Below are 11,879 nucleotides of genomic sequence, written 5' to 3'. Positions count from 1 at the left end.
TTTCAGAGGGGTATGACGAGAACCTTCTTCACTTAGAAAGTGAAAAGTACTTGGAATGCAATACTTAAGAGATTGATTGAACCTTAGTTGCTGATAACATTTAAAGGGTCTGGATGAGCACTTGAGTCGCAGGCTATCTGGATAATACAGAATGGTGCCCACTGGTCAGCATGGGCAAGTTGGCCTGAATGGCTTGTTTCTACTCTATATGACTCTGTGATTGACATTGTTGTTCCTCTCCTGTGGCCAAATTTGGTGTATTGAAAGTGTGGTTTTGGTCACCAAACTACAGGAATGATATCAAAAATTGATTGAAAAAGTGCAGAGAAGACTTCAGGAATTGAGTTACAGGGTAAGGTTAAACAGCTTTGGACTTTATTCCCTGGAGCATAGAATAATGAGGGTAGATTTGATAGAGGTATTTAAAATTATGGGGGTTTCAGCAGAGTAAATGTAGATCGGCTTTTCCTACTGAGGGTAAGTGAGATACAAACCAGAGGACATGGATTAAGAGTGAAAGGGGAAATGTTTAGGGGAAATATTAGGGGGAATTTCTCCACACAAAGAGTGGAGTGATGCGATTGTGGAATGAGCTGCCCGCTGAAGTGGTAAATGTAGGCTTAATTTTAAGAGAAATTTGGACTGGTACATGGATGAAAGGGATATGGAAGGCTATGGACTGGGTACATAGTCAGTGGGTCTAGGAAGAAAAATAGTTCAGCACAGAATAGAAGGGCTGAAGGGCCTGTTTCTGTGCTGCAATTCTACGGTTCCATGACCCTCCCCATTTAAACTCAACATTGGCTCTTGACTGAGAGATAAGAGTACTTACTGAGTGATTAGCTAGGCCATGAGTGTTGTTGTGGAAGACATGTTGTGAAATATATTCCTGTTATTACTGAAGGCCCAAATCAACTTGTTAAAGCCCAGTGTTGTGCTGCCAAATCAGAAATCTTCATTTATCCAATTTTTTTTCTGGAGCCGAACTGACCTCACAGATTGAAAAAAAAATCACTTGACATGAAATTAGAACAGTTGTCCTTGTTTCAGGTAACTCCCTCCCCTCTCTCTTTCCATTTCTTCTTTACCTTCCCCTATTAACTTTTCTGTCCAACTCTCCGTCTCAAACTGTGTGTCACAGTCTCCCAATCGCAAGTGGTTGGACAAATCCCTTGTCTCGGCATCATCAAGATGAGCAGTCTACTGGGCAGGAGCAGGACCTCAGATTCAGTGGCATTCCTTCCCCTTCCATCCCTCCTCTCTCCTCCCCTTCTTAACCCTGTCCTCCCTCCCTCTTCCCTTCCTTCCCTCTCTACCCTGCCCTCCCTCCCATCTCGGCACAATGAAGCTCCTGATGTCAAACCCTCCCCTCAGCCTACTACCACATATGCACACTGGACTCCCTGGTGTGCGTGTGTGGTAGGTTTAGGGGGGGATTTGGAGTCTTGACTTGGGAGTCAGGTGCTCTGGTAACTGGAGAGACAGGAGCCCACTGACTCATCAGTAAGTGTTCTGCTGACCCGGGAAGCCTCCCCGGGGATTAATGGCAGCAGAGGGGACATGTCAGTGATTGGCAGTTGGGTCATGTCAGGGATCGGCGGATGCCAGGATTTTTTGGTGAGAATTAAACATTATTTTAATGCTTAAAAAAGCATTCCCTTGTTGTTTGTTGTTGTTTAAATATTGATATAAGTGATTTGCTGTTGCTACTGGGCTGTTTTTAAAAAAAAATGGCCAGTTCTCAAAAACAAACATAGTTGCAGTCCCAATCATTTTGGATAATCAGCGTTGTACTGTGAATTGGTGACAGAGTACAGATTTGTCAGCTCAGGTGGGCAATTAGACAAGAAAGATTTAGCTTCCTGATCACTTTTGGGTGTATTTTATGTATTTTAGGCTGCTGATCATGAAAATCACGTTAAAATGTTCCGATCACATACTATTTTTTATATATAACCTATTTTAATGATTTCATGTCAAGTCTACTTTGAGGTTTCACCATGACTTTGAGACCATGGAAAAGTGATATCAGGGCAACTAGAACACATTAATGCTGGCCAACTATTGTTGGACACTGACACAAGAGCCATCAGATGCTGAGTACAAATGAAAATCTACGGCAAACACTTTTAGGTCAGTTGAACTAATAATAATGTATCAGCATCATTATCTGATTAAAGATGCTAAATTCTGTAAAAGTTAATTTAATGTACCTCCAACTTCCTACATGATAGAGCAAATCTGAAATTAAATTTGTGTTTATCTTGAAGTTGTCTATCATAATTGCTAATTTGTTTTCAGATTGCAAGCCTTTTGAGAAAAGCTTTGGCTTACTCAAGTTTCACTTCAGAAGGTCTGAAGTCAGTGATGATAACCAGAGTCAAAAATCCCTCCTGAATGTTGAGAGAGGACACGTCAGACATTACAATGAGAAGTTTTGGATGTTGATACAAATCCAAGTTTTGCCGAGTATAATTATGGCAGGCTTTTTCTTGATTGACCATTGGGTTATCTTCCATTGAAGTCCCATGCCCCCAGAGGTTTGTGTGGGAGAATCTGTAGGATTGGTTGGACTTTGCCATGCTTAACTTTGGTGTAAAGCCATGCTCATTTTATTTTAATAACATTTTGATTTTAACAATTACTTATAAGTAATTGACTTACCAAGACTACTCAGTGAGTAATAGGGTTAAGTACTGAGGTTCTAGAGAGTCACATAAAGCCAGTCTAAGTAAGAGAAGTAAATTTTCTTCTATGAGATGAGCATTTTAAAATCCAGTTTATTTATTATCTGAATAGTTTGCATAATTGGCCCTGAATTTATACTTTCTGATCATTAATTAAGACTACCAGATGGAGGATAATCTCAATGATAACACTCACATAATCCACACACATAGCACAAATATTTTTCAGTCAGAAAATGGGGAGAGGGGGAGTGTGGGGAGTAAGTGATAATGTGGTTAGATTATGGACTTATTATATTAATTGATGGAGAGAAGGATTATGATGAATACTCATTTGTTGAAACTCTTTTGCGAAGTAAAAGGTATATCTAACAGCATGATAGAAAGTAAAGTAACATGATGTGTAGGATTTTATATTCTTCACAAAATGTTTAGTCTGGTTCACCTTGGCATACTATCAAGAAATTTGTACCAAATGTCACATAGAGGGCTTAATATTTTATGGCGTCTATTTAAAATACTTTATTTAAAATAAATGGTGCACTCTCATCTGGAAATCAAATGTAATTGAAGGACAATTGTTAGAAAAATTCTGGTCTTGATTCTTGCAATTAACTTCTATTAGTACATGAATACTTTCAATTCAAGTTAAGTCGCCTTTATTTGTTGTTCATACCATGCATTGCCGGTAAAGACGAGAGAGTGTTTCTCCAGGACCACAGAGCAGATTTACATAAATATAAGTTAAAATATTAAGACATATACAATAAAAATCCATGGTACACGATCCACATATGTTCTGTGAATTCATGGCTTGCGGGAAAAAAACTGCTGCCCAATCTGTATGTCAGGGTTCGAGTGCTATGGCTCCTACTATCCGATGGGAGAAGGAAGAAAAGTTTACAAGTGGGGTGTGTGAAGTCCTTAACAATGTTTATTGCTTTCTGTGTGCATCAAGTGTTACAAATATCCATCATGGTAGGAAGAGAGACCTCAATGATCCAGGATCATAGTTAAATAATGTAGAATAAAAGTCACTGTTATCAATGCAAATCTTCCTTCTGTGAGCCAAAAGCAGCCTGCACCTAACATGTACTCTGACCTTTCAAAACCTTATCAAACTATCTCTCTGGCCCAGGTTTTCCTCATGTTTGCCCATATTTTCTCATTCAGCATCCATTTTTGGAAGGCCCATCTGTAAACGCTTTGTAAAGATCGGTACTTTAAAGGCGTAATAAAAATTTAAGTTGATGTTATTTTGTGGGCAGCACAGGTCATCCTGTTAGTTTACCATCAATGTGCATTTCAATCTAATTTCCATGAGCGGTGCACAGAAGTATCAGATGACATGAATGCATTGACACAGAACCAAAATAATAAAATTTCAAACAATATGTCAATTGAGAATGCTTCATTCATGGTGTACAAATACCAAATGTGACAGAAATTCACTGGAGCTATAAAGCAAATAACAGAATTTTCTAAAAAATACTGAATCAGATTCATTATCTTTAATAGGCACACATGGAAAGATAGGTCCAATGAACCAAATGGTGTCCCTACAACTGCCCAGCACATTCTGTTTATTGGTTGCACCACCATGTCAATCATGTGGCAAACTGTTACATCTCAAACAGCAGTAATAGAAATTCACCAAGACAGTGTTCTTTTTAAAATATTATTTTCATTTATCTAAACGTAATCCCCAACTATGCACAAATATACGTGTGTGTGTGTGTGTGTGTGTGTGTGTGTGTGTGTGTGTGTGTGTGTGTGTGTGTGTGTGTGTGTGTGTGTGTGTGTGTGTGTGTAAATACCCAAACTATGATAGCTTAGGCACAATTATTCCAAAGTTATTCTTAGACAGCCAGTGTTGACATAACGAGCCTTAAATTATTGCAAAGAAGTGATTATGAATGAGGTGGGAGAGACCGGGTGCCAGTCTGCAGAAAACTCACAAAACCTTGACGAGTTACTTCCAGAGAGAATGTCCTTTCAGTGGTGGTCAACTCCCCTTTTCCTTTTGTGTAGGAACCGACAACAAGTGACTTTTACAATGCATTCAGAATCCAGACATGGGTCAGCCCAAAAGACCTGTCACCCCAATGATCACGATCCAAATGCAGTAATTCCTCTGATTCCAGAAACCCAAATACGGGTCAATCAAAAGGACCTTTTCTTTAGCCATGGTGGGATTCAACAACTCTACTTCAAAAATGACCTTTCCTTTGGTCACATTGTGGTACACTAATTCTCCTTCAAAAATGACCGTTCCATTGGCCACGGTGGGGATCAAGATCCTCCTGACAGGGAGAAATAAACACATTGTCCATTATCACACAGCCACTCCGGCACAGTATTCCTTCAAAGAGCGGCTACTCCAAGTGCTGCTTCTTTAAAATGGCCCCTGATCAAACAATGGGCTCTTTCTTGAATATGTTGATCACATAACTCTGCACCTGTGTCCCTGGAACACTTCCTTGCATCTCTTCAGAAGTTGCAAAATGGGTACATGCTGTACCAATCTGTGTCAGCCCACAGTCAACTCCAAAGCTTTCAGGATTTGCAGCTTGATTTGTTAGCTCTTAAAGTGACAGTCCCACTAAAATAGAAATGAAAATGAGAGCACGTAATAAAACCAACAGCAAAATTTCACATCAGTCATTCCCCCAAAGCTCGAAGATTTAGAATTATTATACTTCATTCTGAGCATTTAAAAAAAATTATAACAAATAATAAAAATTCTTCCATCAAACGGCAGCATGGTTAGTGTAACGGTTAGCGCAATGGTGTTAAGTGCCAGCGACTGGGATTCGAATCCAAGGCTGTCTATAAGGAGTATGTAGGCTCTTCCCAGGTGTTCCAGTTTCCTCTCCCCCTTCAAAAAACCTACTGGGTTGTAGATCAATTGGGTGCAATTTAGCAGCACTGGCTTGAGGGCCAAAAGGGCCTGTTACCATGCCGTATGTCTACATTTAAATTAAAATCTGTCTCCCATTTCATTAATTATTTGTTTTATACATTAATTTAAATCACAAATTGTACTTCCAGATTTGGTCATCCAAAGGCAAACAAGATCACAGGAAGATAGGAACCTTTAAGTGAGGATGTGAGCAGAGAGGGATAGGAGATTGAGATTTGGGGCAATGTGTAGGTGAAAAAAGGTGGGATAAAGAAAGAAATGGTTCACACCATGTAAAAATATATATAAGGTAGTAGAGCCAGGTCCTTTTCAATTTGTTGTATAGGGCAAAAATCCAGCTACTGCACAAGGTACATACAGGCTAAAGAAGCAGTGTGCGTTTAATCTCGACAACTGAAGAATTATTGGTCTGGACACTAAAAATGTTGTTTTTTCTTCTTCTTGCCCTAAGGTATTTAAGAGCCATAACACATTTTAAGAAACCACTGTGGAGGTTTGCACTTCACAGATTCAGTGATTTAGGCTTGATCACGACATCTGATAAAAAAATTCTTCCAAAGACCAGGGTGATCTGGTTTCATCCCACCTTCCAAAATGCAAGTGAATGGATTAATTAGCTATTGTAAATTGTCTCTAAAATAGGTGGATGGTAGGAGTAATAGGAGCAAGTTGATGGGCACATGAGAGAGAATATGTTGCAGGAATATAAATGGAAAATTGGAAATGATTGGATTGCTCTCAGAGCTGGCATAGATTCAATGGGCTGAATGCCCTCTTCTCTGAGATGAGAGATCATGAAGAGATCAGGCACCTTTGTTCAGAAGACTAATAGGTATATAGTGATTGAGCCAATCTGTGTTTCACTGTGCCAAACAGACTAACTGAAATGCTGACTGAAAAAAAATTCTGGATCTTTTACCACAGCCAATACAAATTGACACAGGGTGAGTCATTTTTATATTTACTTTAGGTAAGACATTTTTGTTCTGCTTTTTTTCTGCTGACAACTTGAAATTGCTTTCAGACTTTTTTTTTGTTCTGGTTGTCTGTTGAAAAATATAGAATATGATTTTAGAATTTCTCTTCATTTAGACTGACTCAAACTACAGAATGTATTTCTTTTGTCCAAATGATTTTACAAGGGCTTGCTGATTGCCATTCTGTCAGTCGTTTGGTTATGCTATACTCCAGTGTGGGTCTCTGCAATTTAAACTTGTGCCAAGATCTTGATAGTGTTGTTTTTGAAATGCCTGGAGACAATGTGGAATAGATCTGCAACACTGGGACCAACAGAGGTATTTATCACATTGGTTCTTCCCATAATATGATTGCATGATTCCAGCAAACAGAGAAAGACTGCAGGAGAAATGCCATAACCTTACAGCACAAATCGAAACAGCTGGGTTGGGGAAGGAATGAGCACAACCCCTGTCCAGGCCTTAAAATTAAGATTACTGGATCCTCACAATTAACTAAAGCAAGTAAATTACATAATGGTGGTCTCTAGAGAAACAAATTGCACTCTTCTTTCCACTCCTTCTCCTCCCTCCCTTCCCCACCCACAGCTTGAGCTGCTGGCAGACCATGCTCCTGTGCATTTTGTAGGTTAACCTCCTTTGAAAGGTCACTTTGTGCTTTATAACTATGTCAAATGGGCGACCATGACCAGGTGTTATTTGTAATGTTCAATGTGTAAAACAGAGCATGTAGTTATTTTGTTGAGTTATCCATTGCTCAATGCAAGGAATAACCCTGCAGTGAACCCAATTGCCAAGAATGTGTGCAGGCGTGCTCTATCAAATCAGGTGTCGTTTAGTTTATGCCCCATTTACAATGAGATTAAGTGGAGCAACCTAGACTCTGCAATCAAACTTACATTGGTTCAGCTTCCTCATTTGTGTGGGTAGCTAATTCCATCAACTACTTGCCTTATATTTGGAGAAAACTCATATGTTATACATTTCACACACCTTCTCATTTGTCAGGAAGATGCAACAATGACTACACTTTCTGGGAAGACTGAAACAGGCAAGGTTACCAGCCACCATTATGTCAACCTTCTACAGGAAGTCGATCAAGAGTGTCCTACTGTGATACAGTTGCTGCAGAGAAATGGATCGGAGGTCAAACCACAGGTCCTTAAGAGGGCAGAGAGGATCACTGGAGTCTCCCTCCCTGCGCCATTGATATGATCTACCTGGATCGTTGTCTGAAGAGTGCACACAAAATCATGGAGGACCCCTCCACCCCGCACACAGCATCTTTCAGCTGCTCTCATTGGGGAAGAGATACAGGAGTTTCAGAGCCAGTACCACCAGACTGAGGAACAGCTTCTTCCCACTGTAAGTGAGAATGCTGAATGACCAAAGGAAATGGTCACATTAACCATCTGAGACTCTTATATTTAGAAAACAATATTTATTTGTTTATCTGTACATATGAATATTGCATATGCATATGTGTGTTAAGTCTAGTTGTGTGTTTGCGTATTTTGTACTGAAGACCAGAAAATGGAATTTTGTCATGTTTTACTTGTACAATCAGATGATAATAAACTTGACTTGGCCTGATTTCAATGTGAGGCATTCTACATAATAATCCATTGGAGTTGAGGTGGTAGCGGCTAGACACAAAACTGGAGGAGAGAAAGGCACTGACAATGGGCTTTTGATCTTTTTTGGTAGTGCTTTCACAAATTAACGCCAAAATATGATGTTGATATCTGCCTGATACATGTCTATATTATATTAGTTGTCAGGTTATTCAATGATTAGTAATAACAGGAAAGGAAATCAGAAAAACTTTCAGGTCCAATGCACGAAAATCCCTGCTGGTATTTTCAGTGAGGTCAGCATGGATATCAGTAGGGAACCTGGCTGAGAATGTAAACTATATTCCCATCACAATCCCACAATGAAAAATCTCACAATCCCATCTGAAAAGATGCATTGCAACACAATCTGTAGGACAGTCCCCATAAAGAATATCCAATGACCTAGTTTAAAAACATGGGCCATGAGAAGATAAAAACTAAATGAAGCTTTTAGATAATTATTATGATTCTATATTTAAGAAAAATTTGGACTGGTACATGGATGGGAGAGGCATGAAGCGCTACAGGCTGGGTGCAGGTCAATGGAACTAGGCAAAAAAAGTGGTTCAGCACAGACTAGAGGGGTCGAGATGGCTTGTTTCTGTGCTGTCATTGTTCTATGGTTCTTCAGAGGCTGTCTTTCTTTGGCTTGGCTTCGCGGACGAAGATTTATGGAGGGGGTAAAAAGTCCACGTCAGCTGCAGGCTCGTTTGTGGCTGACAAGTCCGATGCGGGACAGGCAGACACGATTGCAGCGGTTGCAGGGGAAAATTGATTGGTTGGGGTTGGGTGTTGGGTTTTTCCTCCTTTGCCTTTTGTCAGTGAGGTGGGCTCTGTGGTCTTCTTCAAAGGAGGTTGCTGCCCGCCAAACTGTGAGGCGCCAAGATGCACGGTTTGAGGCGTTATCAGCCCACTGGCGGTGGTCAATGTGGCAGGCACCAAGAGATTTCTTTAGGCAGTCCTTGTACCTTTTCTTTGGTGCACCTCTGTCACGGTGGCCAGTGGAGAGCTCGCCATATAACACGATCTTGGGAAGGCGATGGTCCTCCATTCTGGAGACGTGACCCATCCAGCGCAGCTGGATCTTCAGCAGCGTGGACTCAATGCTGTCGACCTCTGCCATCTCGAGTACTTCGACGTTAGGGATGTAAGCGCTCCAATGGATGTTGAGGATGGAGCGAAGACAACGCTGGTGGAAGCATTCTAGGAGCCGTAGGTGGTGCCGGTAGAGGACCCATGATTCGGAGCCGAACAGGAGTGTGGGTATGACAACGGCTCTGTATACGCTTATCTTTGTGAGGTTTTTCAGTTGGTTGTATTTCCAGACTCTTTTGTGTAGTCTTCCAAAGGCGCTATTTGCCTTGGTGAGTCTGTTGTCTATCTCATTGAGATATCACAATGAGATAGACAACAGACTTCAGAGGCTGTGATATATCATTTAATATTATAATGAAAGGGAATGTTTTGCATGTTTTTTTGTTAAGCTTGTGTTACATAACATCCGTTCCATTTCATATGATACCAGTATTTTTTCATGAGGACCATCAATGTTAGGATGGTCCTCCAAAGGAACGTCATTGACAAGAAATGCTAACTCTGTTTCTCTTTCAACAGACACTGTCTAACCTGTTGAATGCTTCCAGCATTTTCTGTTTTAAATTCAATCACATTAGCACCGTTTACAAATTGTTCAAACTTACCCTCAAAGCTTATTATGTCCTCAGAGCCACCAAATTAGATTATTGCTTTGTAAATGACTGCCAGCTATGCATTATCGTACATTTGTTGTAAGTATGATGTTTCATTTTAAACAGTAAATAGCTGTTTGCTTTGGAGCCAGAGCATTAAAATATTACCTGGCCACTAGATCAATTACAATTGGCTAGATAAATGAATAACCTTTCAGCATTGATCTTTGCTTCAGTTCCTGAAATGTCATGCAGTTTAGTCAATTGCATGAAAAATTCTTCCATGTTTTCAATGGTTTAGCTTGAAACACCAGGCTCTCAGAAGAATGAATTGTGAGCTGCAGCTGAGAAGAAGGAAGTCAGTAAGACCTAATAATAATTCCTTGCTGCATATTGATGTAGATTTCAAAATGGCTTTTTGAAGTGAAGCTTCAGGCAAATGCAATTCCTGGAAGATTGAAGTGCAACATCCTTCTAAAAGCTGCATTGCATTGTTAGCCACAGGACATACCCTGAGATGGGCAGCAAGCACAGAATGATTTGCAACATTTTTCAAAATAAAATCAATTTTAACTCCAGAAAAAAAAACTTATTTCTTCAACAGTCATGTTTATCTTATAGTTATACCCATTTTATTTTCTTTATTTTCATCAAATTGAAGTCAAGACATTGCACATCTGATGTGTGCATTGACGCACAACATACCATTTCAAGATGCTACTTTTTCACAATTCTGATGGGGAAAAATAACAGATCTCCATGCATCTCCAACAGACTATACCAGACCTAAGATTTTAGGCATGGCTCACTTCTCCCTTTTCTGTGGTTCAGAAGATCAGATTCTCCAAAACACTGGGATAATGCTTATATCCTATTTCTCTCTCTCCCTCTATCACTTAAGAACAAGTTATCAAGGAAAGACATTTCATGAAATTTCTCCCATGTTGAGTGTATCTAAAGGAATGAAATGTTATTTTCAAAGTATATATTGAATTCAATTCCACTGCCCTGAATAACAAAGCTGAATTTATCTCAGAAATATAAGATTGCCTGTTCTTTTCAAAACTTAATTTTACCCAGATTTTATAGACTTTGTTGAACTTGCTGACCTTTGTGCAAAGCATTGTGGTAATGACTAATCAAAACATGTTCAGTTAATCTAGAACACTTCATTCAAGATATCAAATGTACTTTTCCAGTACTGAGAGGGCTTCTTCAATGTTACAATAAAAGAGAGAAAACACATTTCTTTGGTTCTTTTATTGAATGTTTTTGTTTGTGGTTTGGTGCCTATTAAGTCTTCAGATTAGGGTGAAATGCAGAAATCTGCAATCGCTGTGACTGTAGTAAAAGCACACAGTGAATGCTGGAGGAACTCAGCCAGTCTTGCAGCCTCCAAAGAAGGTAAAGATATATATTGCAGAAAGGCTGAAATGTCAGTAATATATCTTTACCTCCTATGGACACTATGAGGCTGGCTGAATTCCTCCAGCATTTACTGTGTCTTTTTTACTTCAGATTAGGAAATGGATGAAATATATTTTAATGCTACTCAAAGCTAATGAATGTGTAATCGGCACTGAGATATGATGGGAAGGAGAGAATTTTCTTTTCAAACACTCTTCATTTTAGGGGGATAGTATTGATATTTTGTTTTCCTGCAGCCCCATTAAAAACAACTGGCCCTGATTAAAAGGTCATTAGTAATCATTAATGACGATACATGACATGAGATGATGGTCATTCAACATTGTCATGGTCGCTTCTAATGACACTAACTTTTGTTGGTTGTGGCCTAGTGTTGGTGCTTTTACTACTGCATCAGAGGTCTTGGGCTTCAGCCTCATCTCAATGACTTGAGAGCACAAATCAGGTTGCTATTTCAATTATTGTTCAAGGGAATCTTATTGGAAATGTACCATAAAGACTGCAGGATCCATAGAGGTGACATGTCACCATCTTCCCGATTGTAACTAAGGATACACAAT

The 11,879-nt window shown here is 39.6% G+C and overlaps 1 long non-coding RNA gene across 1 annotated transcript in view; it reads right to left on the bottom strand.

Moving 5' to 3' along the window:
• Window positions 1–3,350: 3,350 nt before the first annotated feature.
• Window positions 3,351–11,879, bottom strand: part of LOC138760132 (uncharacterized) — a 37,940-nt gene continuing 29,411 nt past the window's right edge. The window contains exon 5 of the long non-coding RNA XR_011355451.1: window positions 3,351–5,289. This is a non-coding gene — a long non-coding RNA (uncharacterized lncRNA). The remainder of the gene's footprint in view (window positions 5,290–11,879) is intronic.

Source organism: Narcine bancroftii, chromosome 4 (assembly GCF_036971445.1).
Source record: "Narcine bancroftii isolate sNarBan1 chromosome 4, sNarBan1.hap1, whole genome shotgun sequence".
Classification (NCBI taxonomy): domain Eukaryota; kingdom Metazoa; phylum Chordata; class Chondrichthyes; order Torpediniformes; family Narcinidae; genus Narcine; species Narcine bancroftii.
The sequence above is the reverse complement of the archived record's forward strand: the minus strand, read 5'-3'. Positions and strand labels throughout refer to the sequence as shown.